The sequence below is a fragment of the Callithrix jacchus genome, chromosome 17, assembly GCF_049354715.1.
Source record: "Callithrix jacchus isolate 240 chromosome 17, calJac240_pri, whole genome shotgun sequence".
Taxonomy (NCBI): Eukaryota; Metazoa; Chordata; class Mammalia; order Primates; family Cebidae; genus Callithrix; species Callithrix jacchus.
This window is the reverse complement of record NC_133518.1, coordinates 326,838-351,929: the sequence shown is the minus strand read 5'-3', so window position 1 is coordinate 351,929 and position 25,092 is coordinate 326,838.

The following is a 25,092-nucleotide window of genomic DNA, read 5'->3' as shown; positions in this document are numbered from 1 at the left end:
AGTGTTCAGTTTTTATTGTGTGGTAACCATTGGGAAGTGTAGAGTTACCATTGTGTGGTAAAGACTCCGAAGTGTACAGTTTCCGTTGTATGGTTACCATTGTAGAGTGTACAGTTACCATTGTGTGGTAACCACTGTGAAGAGTGCAGTTACCATTGTGTGGTAACCATTGTGAAGTGTACAGTTATTATTGTGTGGTAACCATTGTGAAGGGTACAGTTACCATTGTGTGGTAACCATTGTCAATTTTAGAGTTTCCATTTTTAGTAACCATTGTCAAGTGTACAGTTACCATCGTCAAGTAACCATTGTGATGTGTACAGTTGCCATTGTGTGGTAAGCATTGTGAAGTGTACATTTACCATTTTGTGGAAACCATTGTAAAGTGTACAGTTCCCATTGCGTGGTAACCATTGTGAAGTGTACAGTTATTATTGTTTGGAAACCATTGTAAGGTTTACAGTTCCGATTGTGTGGTAACGATGGTGAAGTGTACAGTTTCCATTGTGTGTAAGCATTGTGAAGCGTACAGTTTTTATTGTGTGGTAACTATTGTGACGTGTACAGTTACCATTGTGTGGTAACCGCTGTGAAGTGTACAGTTCCCATTGTGTGGTAACCGCTGTGAAGTGTAGAGTTCCAACTGTGTGGTAACCATTGTGAAGTGTACCATTCCCATTGTGTGGTAACCATTGTCAAGTGTACAGTTCCCATGATGTGGTAAAAATTGTGAATTGTACATTTCCCATTGTGTGGTAACAATTGTGAAGTGTACAGTTCCATTTGTGTGTAATCATTGTGAAGTGTACAGTTCCTGTTTTGTGGTAACCATTCTGAAGTGTGCAGTTTCGTTTTCGGGGTGACCGCGGAGAAATGTAGATTTACCATTGTGTGTAACCATTGTGAAGTGTACAGTTCCCATTGTGTTTAACCATAGTGAAGTGTCCAGATTTCATTATGTTGTAACCATTCTGAAGTGTAGAGCTTTCCTTGTGTGTAACCATTGTGATGTGTACAGTCACCATTGTGTGGTACCCATTGTAAAGTGTACAGTTCCCATAGTGTGTAACCATTGTGAAAAGTAAAGTTACCATTGTGTGGTGACCGCTGCAAAGTGTACAGATCCCATTGTGTGGTAACCATTGTGAAGTGTAGAGTTTCCATTGTGAGCTAACCACTGCAAAGTGTACAGTTTCCATTGTGTGGTAACCGTTGTGAAGTGTACAGTTATCATTGTGTTTTAACCATTGTGAAGTGTACAGTTTCCTTTGTTTGTAACCATTGTGAAATGTAAAGTTCCAATTGTTTGGTAAGCATCGTGAAGTGCACTTTTGCCATTGTCCGTAACCATTGTAAACTGTACATTTACCATTGTGTGGGAACCATTGTGAAGTGTAAAGTTTCCATTGTGTCATAAGCATTGTGAAGTGTAAAGTTCCCATTGTGTGGTAACCATTGTGAAGCCTACAGTTCTCATAGTGTGTAACCATTGTGAAGTGTACAGTTTTCCTTGTGTGGTAACTATTGTGAAGGGTACAGTTTCCATTGTCTGATAACCATTGTGAAGTGTACAGTTATTACTGTGTGGTAACCATTGTGAAATGCCCAGTTTCTATGGTGTGGTAACTGTTGTAAAGGGTACAGTTCCCACCGTGTGGTAACCATAGTGAAGTGTACAGTTCCGATTATGTGGGAACTATTGTGAAGTGTAGAGCTCTTATTGTGTGTAACCATTGTGAAGTGTACAGTTACGACTGTGTGGTAACTGCTGTGGTGTGCACAGTTCCCATTATGTGGGAACAATAGTGAAGTGTAGAGCTCTCATTGTGTGTAACCATTGTGACGTGCACAGTTCCCATTGTGTGGTAACCATTGTGAAGTGTAGAGTTACAATTGTGTGGTAACCACTGTGAAGTGTACAGTTCCCATTGTGTGGTAACCATTGTGAGGTGTAGAGTTTCCATTGAGAGGTAACCACTGTGAAGTGTACAGTTACCATTGTGTGGTAACCATTTTTAAGTGTACAATCAGCATTGTGTGTAACCATTGTAAAGTTTACGGTTCTCATTGTGTGGTAACAACTGTAAAGTGTACGGTTTCCATTGTGTGGTAAATGCTGCGAAGTGTAGAGTTCTTATTGTGTGGTATCCATTGCGAAGTGTACAGTTTCCATTGTGTGGTAACCATTGTGAAGTGTAGAGTTGACATTGTGTGTAACCATTGTGAAGTGTACAGTTACCATTGTGTTGTAACCACTGTGAAGTGTACAGTTACCATTGTGTGGGAAGCATTGCGAAGTGTACAGTTCCCATTGTGTGGTATCCATTGCGAAGTGTACAGTTCCCATTCTGTGGTAACCATTGTGAAGTGTACAGTTCCCATTGTGAGGTAACAGTTTAGAAGTGTACAGTTCCCATTGTGTGGTAACCGCTGCAAAGTGTGCAGTTACCATAGTGTGGTAACCATTGTGAAGCGTACAGTTCCCATTGTGTGGGAACCATTGCGAAGTGCACAGTTCTCATTCTGTGGTGACCATTGCGAAGGGTAAAGTTGCGATTGTGTGGTAATCATAGTGAAGTGTACAGTTACCATTGTGTGGTCAACGTTGTGAAGTGTACAGTTCCCATTGTGTGGTAACATTATGAAGGGTACAGTTACCATTGTGTGCTAACCATTGAGAAGTGTAAAGTTTCCATTGTGTTGTAACACCTGTGAAGCGTGCAGTTCCCATTGTGCGATAACCATTGCGAAGTGGACAGTTCCCATTGTGTGGTGACCATTTTGAAATGCACAGTTACTATTGTGTGGTAACCATTGTGACGTGTAAAGTTCTCATTGTGTGGTAACCACTGCATAGTGTACACGTACAATTGTGTCATAACCATTATGAAGTGTACAGTTCCCATTGTGTGGTAACCAATGAGAAGTGTAAAGTTCCCATTGTGTGGTGACCATTTTGAAGTGTACAGTTACCATTGTGTGGTAACCATTGTGAAGTGTACAATTCCCATTGTGTGGTAGTAACCGTTGTAAAGTGTACAGTTACCATTGAGTTGGAACCATTGTGAAGTGTACAGTTCCCATTGTGTGGTAACCATGATGAAGTGTACAGTTATCATTGTATGGGAACCATTGTGAAGGGTACAGTTCCCATTGTGTGGTAACCATTGGAAAGTGTACAGTTCCCATTATGTGTAACCATTGTGAAGTGTTCAGTTTTTATTGTGTGGTAACCATTGTGAAGTGTAGAGTTACCATTGTGTGGTAAAGACTCCGAAGTGTACAGTTTCCGTTGTATGGTTACCATTGTAGAGTGTACAGTTACCATTGTGTGGTAACCACTGTTAAGAGTGCAGTTACCATTGTGTGGTAACCATTGTGAAGTGTACAGTTATTATTGTGTGGTAACCATTGTGAAGGGTACAATTACCATTGTGTGGTAACCATTGTCAATTTTAGAGTTTCCATTTTTAGTAACCATTGTCAAGTGTACAGTTACCATCGTCAAGTAACCATTGTGATGTGTACAGTTCCCATTGTGTGGTAAGCATTGTGAAGTGTACATTTACCATTTTGTGGAAACCATTGTAAAGTGTACAGTTCCCATTGCGTGGTAACCATTGTGAAGTGTACAGTTATTATTGTTTGGAAACCATTGTAAGGTTTACAGTTCCGATTGTGTGGTAACGATGGTGAAGTGTACAGTTTCCATTGTGTGTAAGCATTGTGAAGCGTACAGTTTTTATTGTGTGGTAACTATGGTGACGTGTACAGTTACCATTGTGTGGTAACCGCTGTGAAGTGTACAGTTCCCATTGTGTGGTAACCGCTGTGAAGTGTAGAGTTCCAACTGTGTGGTAACCATTGTGAAGTGTACCATTCCCATTGTGTGGTAACCATTGTCAAGTGTACAGTTCCCATGATGTGGTAAAAATTGTGAATTGTACATTTCCCATTGTGTGGTAACAATTGTGAAGTGTACAGTTCCATTTGTGTGTAATCATTGTGAAGTGTACAGTTCCTGTTTTGTGGTAACCATTCTGAAGTGTGCAGTTTCGTTTTCGGGGTGACCGCGGAGAAATGTAGATTTACCATTGTGTGTAACCATTGTGAAGTGTACAGTTCCCATTGTGTTTAACCATAGTGAAGTGTCCAGATTTCATTGTGTTGTAACCATTCTGAAGTGTAGAGCTCCCCTTGTGTGTAACCATTGTCATGTGTACAGTCACCATTGTGTGGTACCCATTGTAAAGTGTACAGTTCCCATAGTGTGTAACCATTGTGAAAAGTAAAGTTACCATTGTGTGGTGACCGCTGCAAAGTGTACAGATCCCTTTGTGTGGTAACCATTGTGAAGTGTAGAGTTTCCATTGTGAGCTAACCACTGCAAAGTGTACAGTTTCCATTGTGTGGTAACCGTTGTGAAGTGTACAGTTATCATTGTGTTTTAACCATTGTGAAGTGTACAGTTTCCTTTGTTTGTAACCATTGTGAAGTGTAAAGTTCCAATTGTGTGGTAACCATCGTGAAGTGCACTTTTGCCATTGTCCGTAACCATTGTAAACTGTACATTTACCATTGTGTGGGAACCATTGTGAAGTGTAAAGTTTCCATTGTGTCATAAGCATTGTGAAGTGTAAAGTTCCCATTGTGTGGTAACCATTGTGAAGCCTACAGTTCTCATAGTGTGTAACCATTGTGAAGTGTACAGTTTTCATTGTGTGGTAACTATTGTGAAGGGTACAGTTTCCATTGTCTGATAACCATTGTGAAGTGTACAGTTATTACTGTGTGGTAACCATTGTGAAATGCCCAGTTTCTATGGTGTGGTAACTGCTGTAAAGTGTACAGTTCCCACCGTGTGGTAACCATAGTGAAGTGTACAGTTCCGATTATGTGGGAACTATTGTGAAGTGTAGAGCTCTTATTGTGTGTAAGCATTGTGAAGTGTACACTTACGACTGTGTGGTAACTGCTGTGGTGTGCACAGTTCCCATTATGTGGGAACAATTGTGAAGTGTAGAGCTCTCATTGTGTGTAACCATTGTGACGTGCACAGTTCCCATTGTGTGGTAACCATTGTGAAGTGTAGAGTTACCATTGTGTGGTAACCACTGTGAAGTGTACAGTTCCCATTGTGTGGTAACCATTGTGAGGTGTAGAGTTTCCATTGAGAGGTAACCACTGTGAAGTGTACAGTTACCATTGTGTGGTAACCATTTTTAAGTGTACAATCAGCATCGTGTGTAACCATTGTAAAGTTTACGGTTCTCATTGTGTGGTAACAACTGTAAAGTGTACGGTTTCCATTGTGTGGTAAATGCTGCGAAGTGTAGAGTTCTTATTGTGTGGTATCCATTGCGAAGTGTACAGTTTCCATTGTGTGGTAACCATTGTGAAGTGTAGAGTTGACATTGTGTGTAACCATTGTGAAGTGTACAGTTACCATTGTGTTGTAACCACTGTGAAGTGTACAGTTACCATTGTGTGGGAAGCATTGCGAAGTGTACAGTTCCCATTGTGTGGTATCCATTGCGAAGTGTACAGTTCCCATTCTGTGGTAACCATTGTGAAGTGTACAGTTCCCATTGTGAGGTAACAGTTTAGAAGTGTACAGTTCCCATTGTGTGGTAACCGCTGCAAAGTGTGCAGTTACCATAGTGTGGTAACCATTGTGAAGCGTACAGTTCCCATTGTGTGGGAACCATTGCGAAGTGCACAGTTCTCATTCTGTGGTGACCATTGCGAAGGGTAAAGTTGCGATTGTGTGGTAATCATAGTGAAGTGTACAGTTACCATTGTGTGGTCAACGTTGTGAAGTGTACAGTTCCCATTGTGTGGTAACATTATGAAGGGTACAGTTACCATTGTGTGCTAACCATTGAGAAGTGTAAAGTTTCCATTGTGTTGTAACACCTGTGAAGTGTGCAGTTCCCATTGTGCGATAACCATTGCGAAGTGGACAGTTCCCATTGTGTGGTGACCATTTTGAAATGCACAGTTACTATTGTGTGGTAACCATTGTGACGTGTAAAGTTCTCATTGTGTGGTAACCACTGCATAGTGTACACGTACAATTGTGTCATAACCATTATGAAGTGTACAGTTCCCATTGTGTGGTAACCAATGAGAAGTGTAAAGTTCCCATTGTGTGGTGACCATTTTGAAGTGTACAGTTACCATTGTGTGGTAACCATTGTGAAGTGTACAATTCCCATTGTGTGGTAGTAACCGTTGTAAAGTGTACAGTTACCATTGAGTTGGAACCATTGTGAAGTGTACAGTTCCCATTGTGTGGTAACCATGATGAAGTGTACAGTTATCATTGTATGGGAACCATTGTGAAGGGTACAGTTCCCATTGTGTGGTAACCATTGGAAAGTGTACAGTTCCCATTATGTGTAACCATTGTGAAGTGTTCAGTTTTTATTGTGTGGTAACCATTGTGAAGTGTAGAGTTACCATTGTGTGGTAAAGACTCCGAAGTGTACAGTTTCCGTTGTATGGTTACCATTGTAGAGTGTACAGTTACCATTGTGTGGTAACCACTGTGAAGAGTGCAGTTACCATTGTGTGGTAACCATTGTGAAGTGTACAGTTATTATTGTGTGGTAACCATTGTGAAGGGTACAGTTACCATTGTGTGGTAACCATTGTCAATTTTAGAGTTTCCATTTTTAGTAACCATTGTCAAGTGTACAGTTACCATCGTCAAGTAACCATTGTGATGTGTGCAGTTCCCATTGTGTGGTAAGCATTGTGAAGTGTACATTTACCATTTTGTGGAAACCATTGTAAAGTGTACAGTTCCCACTGCGTGGTAACCATTGTGAAGTGTACAGTTATTATTGTTTGGAAACCATTGTAAGGTTTACAGTTCCGATTGTGTGGTAACGATGGTGAAGTGTACAGTTTCCATTGTGTGTAAGCATTGTGAAGCGTACAGTTTTTATTGTGTGGTAACTATTGTGACGTGTACAGTTACCATTGTGTGGTAACCGCTGTGAAGTGTACAGTTCCCATTGTGTGGTAACCGCTGTGAAGTGTAGAGTTCCAACGGTGTGGTAACCATTGTGAAGTGTACCATTCCCATTGTGTGGTAACCATTGTCAAGTGTACAGTTCCCATGATGTGGTAAAAATTGTGAATTGTACATTTCCCATTGTGTGGTAACAATTGTGAAGTGTACAGTTCCATTTGTGTGTAATCATTGTGAAGTGTACAGTTCCTGTTTTGTGGTAACCACGGTGAAGTGTGCAGTTTCGTTTTTGGGGTGACCGCGGAGAAATGTAGATTTACCATTGTGTGTAACCATTGTGAAGTGTACAGTTCCCATTGTGTTTAACCATAGTGAAGTGTCCAGATTTCATTGTGTTGTAACCATTCTGAAGTGTAGAGCTCCCCTTGTGTGTAACCATTGTGATGTGTACAGTCACCATTGTGTGGTACCCATTGTAAAGTGTACAGTTCCCATAGTGTGTAACCATTGTGAAAAGTAAAGTTACCATTGTGTGGTGACCGCTGCAAAGTGTACAGATCCCATTGTGTGGTAACCATTGTGAAGTGTAGAGTTTCCATTGTGAGCTAACCACTGCAAAGTGTACAGTTTCCATTGTGTGGTAACCGTTGTGAAGTGTACAGTTATCATTGTGTTTTAACCATTGTGAAGTGTACAGTTTCCTTTGTTTGTAACCATTGTGAAGTGTAAAGTTCCAATTGTGTGGTAACCATCGTGAAGTGCACTTTTCCCATTGTCCGTAACCATTGTAAACTGTACATTTACCATTGTGTGGGAACCATTGTGAAGTGTAAAGTTTCCATTGTGTCATAAGCATTGTGAAGTGTAAAGTTCCCATTGTGTGGTAACCATTGTGAAGCCTACAGTTCTCATAGTGTGTAACCATTGTGAAGTGTACAGTTTTCATTGTGTGGTAACTATTGTGAAGGGTACAGTTTCCATTGTCTGATAACCATTGTGAAGTGTACAGTTATTACTGTGTGGTAACCATTGTGAAATGCCCAGTTTCTATGGTGTGGTAACTGCTGTAAAGTGTACAGTTCCCACCGTGTGGTAACCATAGTGAAGTGTACAGTTCCGATTATGTGGGAACTATTGTGAAGTGTAGAGCTCTTATTGTGTGTAAGCATTGTGAAGTGTACACTTACGACTGTGTGGTAACTGCTGTGGTGTGCACAGTTCCCATTATGTGGGAACAATTGTGAAGTGTAGAGCTCTCATTGTGTGTAACCATTGTGACGTGCACAGTTCCCATTGTGTGGTAACCATTGTGAAGTGTAGAGTTACCATTGTGTGGTAACCACTGTGAAGTGTACAGTTCCCATTGTGTGGTAACCATTGTGAGGTGTAGAGTTTCCATTGAGAGGTAACCACTGTGAAGTGTACAGTTACCATTGTGTGGTAACCATTTTTAAGTGTACAATCAGCATTGTGTGTAACCATTGTAAAGTTTACGGTTCTCATTGTGTGGTAACAACTGTAAAGTGTACGGTTTCCATTGTGTGGTAAATGCTGCGAAGTGTAGAGTTCTTATTGTGTGGTATCCATTGCGAAGTGTACAGTTTCCATTGTGTGGTAACCATTGTGAAGTGTAGAGTTGACATTGTGTGTAACCATTGTGAAGTGTACAGTTACCATTGTGTTGTAACCACTGTGAAGTGTACAGTTACCATTGTGTGGGAAGCATTGCGAAGTGTACAGTTCCCATTGTGTGGTATCCATTGCGAAGTGTACAGTTCCCATTCTGTGGTAACCATTGTGAAGTGTACAGTTCCCATTGTGAGGTAACAGTTTAGAAGTGTACAGTTCCCATTGTGTGGTAACCGCTGCAAAGTGTGCAGTTACCATAGTGTGGTAACCATTGTGAAGCGTACAGTTCCCATTGTGTGGGAACCATTGCGAAGTGCACAGTTCTCATTCTGTGGTGACCATTGCGAAGGGTAAAGTTGCGATTGTGTGGTAATCATAGTGAAGTGTACAGTTACCATTGTGTGGTCAACGTTGTGAAGTGTACAGTTCCCATTGTGTGGTAACATTATGAAGGGTACAGTTACCATTGTGTGCTAACCATTGAGAAGTGTAAAGTTTCCATTGTGTTGTAACACCTGTGAAGTGTGCAGTTCCCATTGTGCGATAACCATTGCGAAGTGGACAGTTCCCATTGTGTGGTGACCATTTTGAAATGCACAGTTACTATTGTGTGGTAACCATTGTGACGTGTAAAGTTCTCATTGTGTGGTAACCACTGCATAGTGTACACGTACAATTGTGTCATAACCATTATGAAGTGTACAGTTCCCATTGTGTGGTAACCAATGAGAAGTGTAAAGTTCCCATTGTGTGGTGACCATTTTGAAGTGTACAGTTACCATTGTGTGGTAACCATTGTGAAGTGTACAATTCCCATTGTGTGGTAGTAACCGTTGTAAAGTGTACAGTTACCATTGAGTTGGAACCATTGTGAGGTGTACAGTTCCCATTGTGTGGTAACCATGATGAAGTGTACAGTTATCATTGTATGGGAACCATTGTGAAGGATACAGTTCCCATTGTGTGGTAACCATTGGAAAGTGTACAGTTCCCATTATGTGTAACCATTGTGAAGTGTTCAGTTTTTATTGTGTGGTAACCATTGTGAAGTGTAGAGTTACCATTGTGTGGTAAAGACTCCGAAGTGTACAGTTTCCGTTGTATGGTTACCATTGTAAAGTGTACAGTTACCATTGTGTGGTAACCACTGTGAAGAGTGCAGTTACCATTGTGTGGTAACCATTGTGAAGTGTACAGTTATTATTGTGTGGTAACCATTGTGAAGGGTACAGTTACCATTGTGTGGTAACCATTGTCAATTTTAGAGTTTCCATTTTTAGTAACCATTGTCAAGTGTACAGTTACCATCGTCAAGTAACCATTGTGATGTGTGCAGTTCCCATTGTGTGGTAAGCATTGTGAAGTGTACATTTACCATTTTGTGGAAACCATTGTAAAGTGTACAGTTCCCATTGCGTGGTAACCATTGTGAAGTGTACAGTTATTATTGTTTGGAAACCATTGTAAGGTTTACAGTTCCGATTGTGTGGTAACGATGGTGAAGTGTACAGTTTCCATTGTGTGTAAGCATTGTGAAGCGTACAATTTTTATTGTGTGGTAACTATTGTGACGTGTACAGTTCCCATTGTGTGGTAACCGCTGTGAAGTGTACAGTTCCCATTGTGTGGTAACCGCTGTGAAGTGTAGAGTTCCAACGGTGTGGTAACCATTGTGAAGTGTACCATTCCCATTGTGTGGTAACCATTGTCAAGTGTACAGTTCCCATGATGTGGTAAAAATTGTGAATTGTACATTTCCCATTGTGTGGTAACAATTGTGAAGTGTACAGTTCCATTTGTGTGTAATCATTGTGAAGTGTACAGTTCCTGTTTTGTGGTAACCACGGTGAAGTGTGCAGTTTCGTTTATGGGGTGACCGCTGAGAAATGTAGATTTACCATTGTGTGTAACCATTGTGAAGTGTACAGTTCCCATTGTGTTTAACCATAGTGAAGTGTCCAGATTTCATTGTGTTGTAACCATTCTGTAGTGTAGAGCTCCCCTTGTGTGTAACCATTGTGATGTGTACAGTCACCATTGTGTGGTACCCATTGTAAAGTGTACAGTTCCCATAGTGTGTAACCATTGTGAAAAGTAAAGTTACCATTGTGTGGTGACCGCTGCAAAGTGTACAGATCCCATTGTGTGGTAACCATTGTGAAGTGTAGAGTTTCCATTGTGAGCTAACCACTGCAAAGTGTACAGTTTCCATTGTGTGGTAACCGTTGTGAAGTGTACAGTTATCATTGTGTTTTAACCAGTGTGAAGTGTACAGTTTCCTTTGTTTGTAACCATTGTGAAGTGTAAAGTTCCAATTGTGTGGTAACCATCGTGAAGTGCACTTTTGCCATTGTCCGTAACCATTGTAAACTGTACATTTACCATTGTGTGGGAACCATTGTGAAGTGTAAAGTTTCCATTGTGTCATAAGCATTGTGAAGTGTAAAGTTCCCATTGTGTGGTAACCATTGTGAAGCCTACAGTTCTCATAGTGTGTAACCATTGTGAAGTGTACAGTTTTCATTGTGTGGTAACTATTGTGAAGGGTACAGTTTCCATTGTCTGATAACCATTGTGAAGTGTACAGTTATTACTGTGTGGTAACCATTGTGAAATGCCCAGTTTCTATGGTGTGGTAACTGCTGTAAAGTGTACAGTTCCCACCGTGTGGTAACCATAGTGAAGTGTACAGTTCCGATTATGTGGGAACTATTGTGAAGTGTAGAGCTCTTATTGTGTGTAAGCATTGTGAAGTGTACAGTTACGACTGTGTGGTAACTGCTGTGGTGTGCACAGTTCCCATTATATGGGAACAATTGTGAAGTGTAGAGCTCTCATTGTGTGTAACCATTGTGACGTGCACAGTTCCCATTGTGTGGTAACCATTGTGAAGTGTAGAGTTACCATTGTGTGGTAACCACTGTGAAGTGTACAGTTCCCATTGTGTGGTAACCATTGTGAGGTGTAGAGTTTCCATTGAGAGGTAACCACTGTGAAGTGTACAGTTACCATTGTGTGGTAACCATTTTTAAGTGTACAATCAGCATCGTGTGTAACCATTGTAAAGTTTACGGTTCTCATTGTGTGGTAACAACTGTAAAGTGTACGGTTTCCATTGTGTGGTAAATGCTGCGAAGTGTAGAGTTCTTATTGTGTGGTATCCATTGCGAAGTGTACAGTTTCCATTGTGTGGTAACCATTGTGAAGTGTAGAGTTTACATTGTGTGTAACCATTGTGAAGTGTACAGTTACCATTGTGTTGTAACCACTGTGAAGTGTACAGTTACCATTGTGTGGGAAGCATTGCGAAGTGTACAGTTCCCATTGTGTGGTATCCATTGCGAAGTGTACAGTTCCCATTCTGTGGTAACCATTGTGAAGTGTACAGTTCCCATTGTGAGGTAACAGTTTAGAAGTGTACAGTTCCCATTGTGTGGTAACCGCTGCAAAGTGTGCAGTTACCATAGTGTGGTAACCATTGTGAAGCGTACAGTTCCCATTGTGTGGGAACCATTGCGAAGTGCACAGTTCTCATTCTGTGGTGACCATTGCGAAGGGTAAAGTTGCGATTGTGTGGTAATCATAGTGAAGTGTACAGTTACCATTGTGTGGTCAACGTTGTGAAGTGTACAGTTCCCATTGTGTGGTAACATTATGAAGGGTACAGTTACCATTGTGTGCTAACCATTGAGAAGTGTAAAGTTTCCATTGTGTTGTAACACCTGTGAAGTGTGCAGTTCCCATTGTGCGATAACCATTGCGAAGTGGACAGTTCCCATTGTGTGGTGACCATTTTGAAATGCACAGTTACTATTGTGTGGTAACCATTGTGACGTGTAAAGTTCTCATTGTGTGGTAACCACTGCATAGTGTACACGTACAATTGTGTCATAACCATTATGAAGTGTACAGTTCCCATTGTGTGGTAACCAATGAGAAGTGTAAAGTTCCCATTGTGTGGTGACCATTTTGAAGTGTACAGTTACCATTGTGTGGTAACCATTGTGAAGTGTACAATTCCCATTGTGTGGTAGTAACCGTTGTAAAGTGTACAGTTACCATTGAGTTGGAACCATTGTGAAGTGTACAGTTCCCATTGTGTGGTAACCATGATGAAGTGTACAGTTATCATTGTATGGGAACCATTGTGAAGGGTACAGTTCCCATTGTGTGGTAACCATTGGAAAGTGTACAGTTCCCATTATGTGTAACCATTGTGAAGTGTTCAGTTTTTATTGTGTGGTAACCATTGTGAAGTGTAGAGTTACCATTGTGTGGTAAAGACTCCGAAGTGTACAGTTTCCGTTGTATGGTTACCATTGTAGAGTGTACAGTTACCATTGTGTGGTAACCACTGTGAAGAGTGCAGTTACCATTGTGTGGTAACCATTGTGAAGTGTACAGTTATTATTGTGTGGTAACCATTGTGAAGGGTACAGTTACCATTGTGTGGTAACCATTGTCAATTTTAGAGTTTCCATTTTTAGTAACCATTGTCAAGTGTACAGTTACCATCGTCAAGTAACCATTGTGATGTGTGCAGTTCCCATTGTGTGGTAAACATTGTGAAGTGTACATTTACCATTTTGTGGAAACCATTGTAAAGTGTACAGTTCCCACTGCGTGGTAACCATTGTGAAGTGTACAGTTATTATTGTTTGGAAACCATTGTAAGGTTTACAGTTCCGATTGTGTGGTAACGATGGTGAAGTGTACAGTTTCCATTGTGTGTAAGCATTGTGAAGCGTACAATTTTTATTGTGTGGTAACTATTGTGACGTGTACAGTTCCCATTGTGTGGTAACCGCTGTGAAGTGTACAGTTCCCATTGTGTGGTAACCGCTGTGAAGTGTAGAGTTCCAACGGTGTGGTAACCATTGTGAAGTGTACCATTCCCATTGTGTGGTAACCATTGTCAAGTGTACAGTTCCCATGATGTGGTAAAAATTGTGAATTGTACATTTCCCATTGTGTGGTAACAATTGTGAAGTGTACAGTTCCATTTGTGTGTAATCATTGTGAAGTGTACAGTTCCTGTTTTGTGGTAACCACGGTGAAGTGTGCAGTTTCGTTTTTGGGGTGACCGCTGAGAAATGTAGATTTACCATTGTGTGTAACCATTGTGAAGTGTACAGTTCCCATTGTGTTTAACCATAGTGAAGTGTCCAGATTTCATTGTGTTGTAACCATTCTGAAGTGTAGAGCTCCCCTTGTGTGTAACCATTGTGATGTGTACAGTCACCATTGTGTGGTACCCATTGTAAAGTGTACAGTTCCCATAGTGTGTAACCATTGTGAAAAGTAAAGTTACCATTGTGTGGTGACCGCTGCAAAGTGTACAGATCCCATTGTGTGGTAACCATTGTGAAGTGTAGAGTTTCCATTGTGAGCTAACCACTGCAAAGTGTACAGTTTCCATTGTGTGGTAACCGTTGTGAAGTGTACAGTTATCATTGTGTTTTAACCATTGTGAAGTGTACAGTTTCCTTTGTTTGTAACCATTGTGAAGTGTAAAGTTCCAATTGTGTGGTAACCATCGTGAAGTGCACTTTTGCCATTGTCCGTAACCATTGTAAACTGTACATTTACCATTGTGTGGGAACCATTGTGAAGTGTAAAGTTTCCATTGTGTCATAAGCATTGTGAAGTGTAAAGTTCCCATTGTGTGGTAACCATTGTGAAGCCTACAGTTCTCATAGTGTGTAACCATTGTGAAGTGTACAGTTTTCATTGTGTGGTAACTATTGTGAAGGGTACAGTTTCCATTGTCTGATAACCATTGTGAAGTGTACAGTTATTACTGTGTAGTAACCATTGTGAAATGCCCAGTTTCTATGGTGTGGTAACTGCTGTAAAGTGTACAGTTCCCACCGTGTGGTAACCATAGTGAAGTGTACAGTTCCGATTATGTGGGAACTATTGTGAAGTGTAGAGCTCTTATTGTGTGTAAGCATTGTGAAGTGTACACTTACGACTGTGTGGTAACTGCTGTGGTGTGCACAGTTCCCATTATGTGGGAACAATTGTGAAGTGTAGAGCTCTCATTGTGTGTAACCATTGTGACGTGCACAGTTCCCATTGTGTGGTAACCATTGTGAAGTGTAGAGTTACCATTGTGTGGTAACCACTGTGAAGTGTACAGTTCCCATTGTGTGGTAACCATTGTGAGGTGTAGAGTTTCCATTGAGAGGTAACCACTGTGAAGTGTACAGTTACCATTGTGTGGTAACCATTTTTAAGTGTACAATCAGCATCGTGTGTAACCATTGTAAAGTTTACGGTTCTCATTGTGTGGTAACAACTGTAAAGTGTACGGTTTCCATTGTGTGGTAAATGCTGCGAAGTGTAGAGTTCTTATTGTGTGGTATCCATTGCGAAGTGTACAGTTTCCATTGTGTGGTAACCATTGTGAAGTGTAGAGTTGACATTGTGTGTAACCATTGTGAAGTGTACAGTTACCATTGTGTTGTAACCACTGTGAAGTGTACAGTTACCATTGTGTGGGAAGCATTGCGAAGTGTACAGTTCCCATTGTGTGGTATCCATTGCGAAGTGTACAGTTCCCATTCTGTGGTAACCATTGTGAAGTGTACAGTTCCCATTGTGAGGTAACAGTTTAGAAGTGTACAGTTCCCATTGTGTGGTAACCGCTGCAAAGTGTGCAGTTACCATAGTGTGGTAACCATTGTGAAGCGTACAGTTCCCATTGTGTGGGAACCATTGCGAAGTGCACAGTTCTCATTCTGTGGTGACCATTGCGAAGGGTAAAGTTGCGATTGTGTGGTAATCATAGTGAAGTGTACAGTTACCATTGTGTGGTCAACGTTGTGAAGTGTACAGTTCCCATTGTGTGGTAACATTATGAAGGGTACAGTTACCATTGTGTGCTAACCATTGAGAAGTGTAAAGTTTCCATTGTGTTGTAACACCTGTGAAGTGTGCAGTTCCCATTGTGCGATAACCATTGCGAAGTGGACAGTTCCCATTGTGTGGTGACCATTTTGAAATGCACAGTTACTATTGTGTGGTAACCATTGTGACGTGTAAAGTTCTCATTGTGTGGTAACCACTGCATAGTGTACACGTACAATTGTGTCATAACCATTATGAAGTGTACAGTTCCCATTGTGTGGTAACCAATGAGAAGTGTAAAGTTCCCATTGTGTGGTGACCATTTTGAAGTGTACAGTTACCATTGTGTGGTAACCATTGTGAAGTGTACAATTCCCATTGTGTGGTAGTAAACGTTGTAAAGTGTACAGTTACTATTGAGTTGGAACCATTGTGAAGTGTACAGTTCCCATTGTGTGGTAACCATGATGAAGTGTACAGTTATCATTGTATGGGAACCATTGTGAAGGGTACAGTTCCCATTGTGTGGTAACCATTGGAAAGTGTACAGTTCCCATTATGTGTAACCATTGTGAAGTGTTCAGTTTTTATTGTGTGGTAACCATTGTGAAGTGTAGAGTTACCATTGTGTGGTAAAGACTCCGAAGTGTACAGTTTCCGTTGTATGGTTACCATTGTAGAGTGTACAGTTACCATTGTGTGGTAACCACTGTGAAGAGTGCAGTTACCATTGTGTGGTAACCATTGTGAAGTGTACAGTTATTATTGTGTGGTAACCATTGTGAAGGGTACAGTTACCATTGTGTGGTAACCATTGTCAATTTTAGAGTTTCCATTTTTAGTAACCATTGTCAAGTGTACAGTTACCATCGTCAAGTAACCATTGTGATGTGTGCAGTTCCCATTGTGTGGTAAGCATTGTGAAGTGTACATTTACCATTTTGTGGAAACCATTGTAAAGTGTACAGTTCCCATTGCGTGGTAAAAATTGTGAAGTGTACAGTTATTATTGTTTGGAAACCATTGTAAGGTTTACAGTTCCGATTGTGTGGTAACGATGGTGAAGTGTACAGTTTCCATTGTGTGTAAGCATTGTGAAGCGTGCAGTTTTTATTGTGTGGTAGCTATTGTGACGTGTACAGTTACCATTGTGTGGTAACCGCTGTGAAGTGTACAGTTCCCATTGTGTGGTAACCGCTGTGAAGTGTAGAGTTCCAACTGTGTGGTAACCATTGTGAAGTGTACCATTCCCATTGTGTGGTAACCATTGTCAAGTGTACAGTTCCCATGATGTGGTAAAAATTGTGAATTGTACATTTCCCATTGTGTGGTAACAATTGTGAAGTGTACAGTTCCATTTGTGTGTAATCATTGTGAAGTGTACAGTTCCTGTTTTGTGGTAACCATTCTGAAGTGTGCAGTTTCGTTTTCGGGGTGACCGCGGAGAAATGTAGATTTACCATTGTGTGTAACCATTGTGAAGTGTACAGTTCCCATTGTGTTTAACCATAGTGAAGTGTCCAGATTTCATTGTGTTGTAACCATTCTGAAGTGTAGAGCTCCCCTTGTGTGTAACCATTGTGATGTGTACAGTCACCATTGTGTGGTACCCATTGTAAAGTGTACAGTTCCCATAGTGTGTAACCATTGTGAAAAGTAAAGTTACCATTGTGTGGTGACCGCTGCAAAGTGTACAGATCCCATTGTGTGGTAACCATTGTGAAGTGTAGAGTTTCCATTGTGAGCTAATCACTGCAAAGTGTACAGTTTCCATTGTGTGGTAACCGTTGTGAAGTGTACAGTTATCATTGTGTTTTAACCATTGTGAAGTGTACAGTTTCCTTTGTTTGTAACCATTGTGAAGTGTAAAGTTCCAATTGTGTGGTAACCATCGTGAAGTGCACTTTTCCCATTGTCCGTAACCATTGTAAACTGTACATTTACCGTTGTGTGGGAACCATTGTGAAGTGTAAAGTTTCCATTGTGTCATAAGCATTGTGAAGTGTAAAGTTCCCATTGTGTGGTAACCATTGTGAAGCCTACAGTTCTCATAGTGTGTAACCATTGTGAAGTGTACAGTTTTCATTGTGTGGTAACTATTGTGAAGGGTACAGTTTCCATTGTCTGATAACCATTGTGAAGTGTACAGTTATTACTGTGTGGTAACCAATGTGAAATGCCCAGTTTCTATGGTGTGGTAACTGCTGTAAAGTGTACAGTTCCCACCGTGTGGTAACCATAGTGAAGTGTACAGTTCCGATTATGTGGGAACTATTGTGAAGTGTAGAGCTCTTATTGTGTGTAAGCATTGTGAAGTGTACAGTTACGACTGTGTGGTAACTGCTGTGGTGTGCACAGTTCCCATTATGTGGGAACAATTGTGAAGTGTAGAGCTCTCATTGTGTGTAACCATTGTGACGTGCACAGTTCCCATTGTGTGGTAACCATTGTGAAGTGTAGAGTTACCATTGTGTGGTAACCACTGTGAAGTGTACAGTTCCCATTGTGTGGTAACCATTGTGAGGTGTAGAGTTTCCATTGAGAGGTAACCACTGTGAAGTGTACAGTTACCATTGTGTGGTAACCATTTTTAAGTGTACAATCAGCATCGTGTGTAACCATTGTAAAGTTTACGGTTCTCATTGTGTGGTAACAACTGTAAAGTGTACGGTTTCCATTGTGTGGTAAATGCTGCGAAGTGTAGAGTTCTTATTGTGTGGTATCCATTGCGAAGTGTACAGTTTCCATTGTGTGGTAACCATTGTGAAGTGTAGAGTTTACATTGTGTGTAACCATTGTGAAGTGTACAGTTACCATTGTGTTGTAACCACTGTGAAGTGTACAGTTACCATTGTGTGGGAAGCATTGCGAAGTGTACAGTTCCCATTGTGTGGTATCCATTGCGAAGTGTACAGTTCCCATTCTGTGGTAACCATTGTGAAGTGTACAGTTCCCATTGTGAGGTAACAGTTTAGAAGTGTACAGTTCCCATTGTGTGGTAACCGCTGCAAAGTGTGCAGTTACCATAGTGTGGTAACCATTGTGAAGCGTACAGTTCCCATTGTGTGGGAACCATTGCGAAGTGCACAGTTCTCATTCTGTGGTGACCATTGCGAAGGGTAAAGTTGCGATTGTGTGGTAATCATAGTGAAGTGTACAGTTACCATTGTGTGGTCAACGTTGTGAAGTGTACAGTTCCCATTGTGTGGTAACATTATGAAGGGTACAGTTACCATTGTGTGCTAACCATTGAGAAGTGTAAAGTTTCCATTGTGTTGTAACACCTGTGAAGTGTGCAGTTCCCATTGTGCGATAACCATTGCGAAGTGGACAGTTCCCATTGTGTGGTGACCATTTTGAAATGCACAGTTACTATTGTGTGGTAACCATTGTGACGTGTAAAGTTCTCATTGTGTGGTAACCACTGCATAGTGTACACGTACAATTGTGTCATAACCATTATGAAGTGTACAGTTCCCATTGTGTGGTAACCAATGAGAAGTGTAAAGTTCCCATTGTGTGGTGACCATTTTGAAGTGTACAGTTACCATTGTGTGGTAACCATTGTGAAGTGTACAATTCCCATTGTGTGGTAGTAACCGTTGTAAAGTGTACAGTTACCATTGAGTTGGAACCATTGTGAGGTGTACAGTTCCCATTGTGTGGTAACCATGATGAAGTGTACAGTTATCATTGTATGGGAACCATTGTGAAGGGTACAGTTCCCATTGTGTGGTAACCATTGGAAAGTGTACAGTTCCCATTATGTGTAACCATTGTGAAGTGTTCAGTTTTTATTGTGTGGTAACCATTGTGAAGTGTAGAGTTACCATTGTGTGGTAAAGACTCCGAAGTGTACAGTTTCCGTTGTATGGTTACCATTGTAGAGTGTACAGTTACCATTGTGTGGTAACCACTGTGAAGAGTGCAGTTACCATTGTGTGGTAACCATTGTGAAGTGTACAGTTATTATTGTGTGGTAACCATTGTGAAGGGTACAGTTACCATTGTGTGGTAACCATTGTCAATTTTAGAGTTTCCATTTTTAGTAACCATTGTCAAGTGTACAGTTACCATCGTCAAGTAACCATTGTGATGTGTGCAGTTCCCATTGTGTGGTAAGCATTGTGAAGTGTACATTTACCATTTTGTGGAAACCATTGTAAAGTGTACAGTTCCCATTGCGTGGTAACCATTGTGAAGTGTACAGTTATTATTGTTTGGAAACCATTGTAAGGTTTACAGTTCCGATTGTGTGGTAACGATGGTGAAGTGTACAGTTTCCATTGTGTGTAAGCATTGTGAAGCGTACAGTTTTTATTGTGTGGTAACTATTGTGACGTGTACAGTTCCCATTGTGTGGTAACCGCTGTGAAGTGTACAGTTCCCATTGTGTGGTAACCGCTGTGAAGTGTAGAGTTCCAACTGTGTGGTAACCATTGTGAAGTGTACCATTCCCATTGTGTGGTAACCATTGTCAAGTGTACAGTTCCCATGATGTGGTAAAAATTGTGAATTGTACATTTCCCATTGTGTGGTAACAATTGTGAAGTGTACAGTTCCATTTGTGTGTAATCATTGTGAAGTGTACAGTTCCTGTTTTGTGGTAACCATTCTGAAGTGTGCAGTTTCGTTTTCGGGGTGACCGCGGAGAAATGTAGATTTACCATTGTGTGTAACCATTGTGAAGTGTACAGTTCCCATTGTGTTTAACCATAGTGAAGTGTCCAGATTTCATTGTGTTGTAACCATTCTGAAGTGTAGAGCTCCCCTTGTGTGTAACCATTGTGATGTGTACAGTCACCATTGTGTGGTACCCATTGTAAAGTGTACAGTTCCCATAGTGTGTAACCATTGTGAAAAGTAAAGTTACCATTGTGTGGTGACCGCTGCAAAGTGTACAGATCCCATTGTGTGGTAACCATTGTGAAGTGTAGAGTTTCCATTGTGAGCTAACCACTGCAAAGTGTACAGTTTCCATTGTGTGGTAACCGTTGTGAAGTGTACAGTTATCATTGTGTTTTAACCATTGTGAAGTGTACAGTTTCCTTTGTTTGTAACCATTGTGAAGTGTAAAGTTCCAATTGTGTGGTAACCATCGTGAAGTGCACTTTTGCCATTGTCCGTAACCATTGTAAACTGTACATTTACCATTGTGTGGGAACCATTGTGAAGTGTAAAGTTTCCATTGTGTCATAAGCATTGTGAAGTGTAAAGTTCCCATTGTGTGGTAACCATTGTGAAGCCTACAGTTCTCATAGTGTGTAACCATTGTGAAGTGTACAGTTTTCATTGTGTGGTAACTATTGTGAAGGGTACAGTTTCCATTGTCTGATAACCATTGTGAAGTGTACAGTTATTACTGTGTGGTAACCATTGTGAAATGCCCAGTTTCTATGGTGTGGTAACTGCTGTAAAGTGTACAGTTCCCACCGTGTGGTAACCATAGTGAAGTGTACAGTTCCGATTATGTGGGAACTATTGTGAAGTGTAGAGCTCTTATTGTGTGTAAGCATTGTGAAGTGTACACTTACGACTGTGTGGTAACTGCTGTGGTGTGCACAGTTCCCATTATGTGGGAACAATTGTGAAGTGTAGAGCTCTCATTGTGTGTAACCATTGTGACGTGTACAGTTCCCATTGTGTGGTAACCATTGTGAAGTGTAGAGTTACCATTGTGTGGTAACCACTGTGAAGTGTACAGTTCCCATTGTGTGGTAACCATTGTGAGGTGTAGAGTTTCCATTGAGAGGTAACCACTGTGAAGTGTACAGTTACCATTGTGTGGTAACCATTTTTAAGTGTACAATCAGCATCGTGTGTAACCATTGTAAAGTTTACGGTTCTCATTGTGTGGTAACAACTGTAAAGTGTACGGTTTCCATTGTGTGGTAAATGCTGCGAAGTGTAGAGTTCTTATTGTGTGGTATCCATTGCGAAGTGTACAGTTTCCATTGTGTGGTAACCATTGTGAAGTGTAGAGTTGACATTGTGTGTAACCATTGTGAAGTGTACAGTTACCATTGTGTTGTAACCACTGTGAAGTGTACAGTTACCATTGTGTGGGAAGCATTGCGAAGTGTACAGTTCCCATTGTGTGGTATCCATTGCGAAGTGTACAGTTCCCATTCTGTGGTAACCATTGTGAAGTGTACAGTTCCCATTGTGAGGTAACAGTTTAGAAGTGTACAGTTCCCATTGTGTGGTAACCGCTGCAAAGTGTGCAGTTACCATAGTGTGGTAACCATTGTGAAGCGTACAGTTCCCATTGTGTGGGAACCATTGCGAAGTGCACAGTTCTCATTCTGTGGTGACCATTGCGAAGGGTAAAGTTGCGATTGTGTGGTAATCATAGTGAAGTGTACAGTTACCATTGTGTGGTCAACGTTGTGAAGTGTACAGTTCCCATTGTGTGGTAACATTATGAAGGGTACAGTTACCATTGTGTGCTAACCATTGAGAAGTGTAAAGTTTCCATTGTGTTGTAACACCTGTGAAGTGTGCAGTTCCCATTGTGCGATAACCATTGCGAAGTGGACAGTTCCCATTGTGTGGTGACCATTTTGAAATGCACAGTTACTATTGTGTGGTAACCATTGTGACGTGTAAAGTTCTCATTGTGTGGTAACCACTGCATAGTGTACACGTACAATTGTGTCATAACCATTATGAAGTGTACAGTTCCCATTGTGTGGTAACCAATGAGAAGTGTAAAGTTCCCATTGTGTGGTGACCATTTTGAAGTGTACAGTTACCATTGTGTGGTAACCATTGTGAAGTGTACAATTCCCATTGTGTGGTAGTAACCGTTGTAAAGTGTACAGTTACCATTGAGTTGGAACCATTGTGAGGTGTACAGTTCCCATTGTGTGGTAACCATGATGAAGTGTACAGTTATCATTGTATGGGAACCATTGTGAAGGGTACAGTTCCCATTGTGTGGTAACCATTGGAAAGTGTACAGTTCCCATTATGTGTAACCATTGTGAAGTGTTCAGTTTTTATTGTGTGGTAACCATTGTGAAGTGTAGAGTTACCATTGTGTGGTAAAGACTCCGAAGTGTACAGTTTCCGTTGTATGGTTACCATTGTAAAGTGTACAGTTACCATTGTGTGGTAACCACTGTGAAGAGTGCAGTTACCATTGTGTGGTAACCATTGTGAAGTGTACAGTTATTATTGTGTGGTAACCATTGTGAAGGGTACAGTTACCATTGTGTGGTAACCATTGTCAATTTTAGAGTTTCCATTTTTAGTAACCATTGTCAAGTGTACAGTTACCATCGTCAAGTAACCATTGTGATGTGTGCAGTTCCCATTGTGTGGTAAGCATTGTGAAGTGTACATTTACCATTTTGTGGAAACCATTGTAAAGTGTACAGTTCCCATTGCGTGGTAACCATTGTGAAGTGTACAGTTATTATTGTTAGGAAACCATTGTAAGGTTTACAGTTCCGATTGTGTGGTAACGATGGTGAAGTGTACAGTTTCCATTGTGTGTAAGCATTGTGAAGCGTACAATTTTTATTGTGTGGTAACTATTGTGACGTGTACAGTTCCCATTGTGTGGTAACCGCTGTGAAGTGTACAGTTCCCATTGTGTGGTAACCGCTGTGAAGTGTAGAGTTCCAACGGTGTGGTAATCATTGTGAAGTGTACCATTCCCATTGTGTGGTAACCATTGTCAAGTGTACAGTTCCCATGATGTGGTAAAAATTGTGAATTGTACATTTCCCATTGTGTGGTAACAATTGTGAAGTGTACAGTTCCATTTGTGTGTAATCATTGTGAAGTTTACAGTTCCTGTTTTGTGGTAACCACGGTGAAGTGTGCAGTTTCGTTTTTGGGGTGACCGCTGAGAAATGTAGATTTACCATTGTGTGTAACCATTGTGAAGTGTACAGTTCCCATTGTGTTTAACCATAGTGAAGTGTCCAGATTTCATTGTGTTGTAACCATTCTGAAGTGTAGAGCTCCCCTTGTGTGTAACCATTGTGATGTGTACAGTCACCATTGTGTGGTACCCATTGTAAAGTGTACAGTTCCCATAGTGTGTAACCATTGTGAAAAGTAAAGTTACCATTGTGTGGTGACCGCTGCAAAGTGTACAGATCCCATTGTGTGGTAACCATTGTGAAGTGTAGAGTTTCCATTGTGAGCTAACCACTGCAAAGTGTACAGTTTCCATTGTGTGGTAACCGTTGTGAAGTGTACAGTTATCATTGTGTTTTAACCATTGTGAAGTGTACAGTTTCCTTTGTTTGTAACCATTGTGAAGTGTAAAGTTCCAATTGTGTGGTAACCATCGTGAAGTGCACTTTTCCCATTGTCCGTAACCATTGTAAACTGTACATTTACCATTGTGTGGGAACCATTGTGAAGTGTAAAGTTTCCATTGTGTCATAAGCATTGTGAAGTGTAAAGTTCCCATTGTGTGGTAACCATTGTGAAGCCTACAGTTCTCATAGTGTGTAACCATTGTGAAGTGTACAGTTTTCATTGTGTGGTAACTATTGTGAAGGGTACAGTTTCCATTGTCTGATAACCATTGTGAAGTGTACAGTTATTACTGTGTGGTAACCATTGTGAAATGCCCAGTTTCTATGGTGTGGTAACTGCTGTAAAGTGTACAGTTCCCACCGTGTGGTAACCATAGTGAAGTGTACAGTTCCGATTATGTGGGAACTATTGTGAAGTGTAGAGCTCTTATTGTGTGTAAGCATTGTGAAGTGTACACTTACGACTGTGTGGTAACTGCTGTGGTGTGCACAGTTCCCATTATGTGGGAACAATTGTGAAGTGTAGAGCTCTCATTGTGTGTAACCATTGTGACGTGCACAGTTCCCATTGTGTGGTAACCATTGTGAAGTGTAGAGTTACCATTGTGTGGTAACCACTGTGAAGTGTACAGTTCCCATTGTGTGGTAACCATTGTGAGGTGTAGAGTTTCCATTGAGAGGTAACCACTGTGAAGTGTACAGTTACCATTGTGTGGTAACCATTTTTAAGTGTACAATCAGCATCGTGTGTAACCATTGTAAAGTTTACGGTTCTCATTGTGTGGTAACAACTGTAAAGTGTACGGTTTCCATTGTGTGGTAAATGCTGCGAAGTGTAGAGTTCTTATTGTGTGGTATCCATTGCGAAGTGTACAGTTTCCATTGTGTGGTAACCATTGTGAAGTGTAGAGTTTACATTGTGTGTAACCATTGTGAAGTGTACAGTTACCATTGTGTTGTAACCACTGTGAAGTGTACAGTTACCATTGTGTGGGAAGCATTGCGAAGTGTACAGTTCCCATTGTGTGGTATCCATTGCGAAGTGTACAGTTCCCATTCTGTGGTAACCATTGTGAAGTGTACAGTTCCCATTGTGAGGTAACAGTTTAGAAGTGTACAGTTCCCATTGTGTGGTAACCGCTGCAAAGTGTGCAGTTACCATAGTGTGGTAACCATTGTGAAGCGTACAGTTCCCATTGTGTGGGAACCATTGCGAAGTGCACAGTTCTCATTCTGTGGTGACCATTGCGAAGGGTAAAGTTGCGATTGTGTGGTAATCATAGTGAAGTGTACAGTTACCATTGTGTGGTCAACGTTGTGAAGTGTACAGTTCCCATTGTGTGGTAACATTAT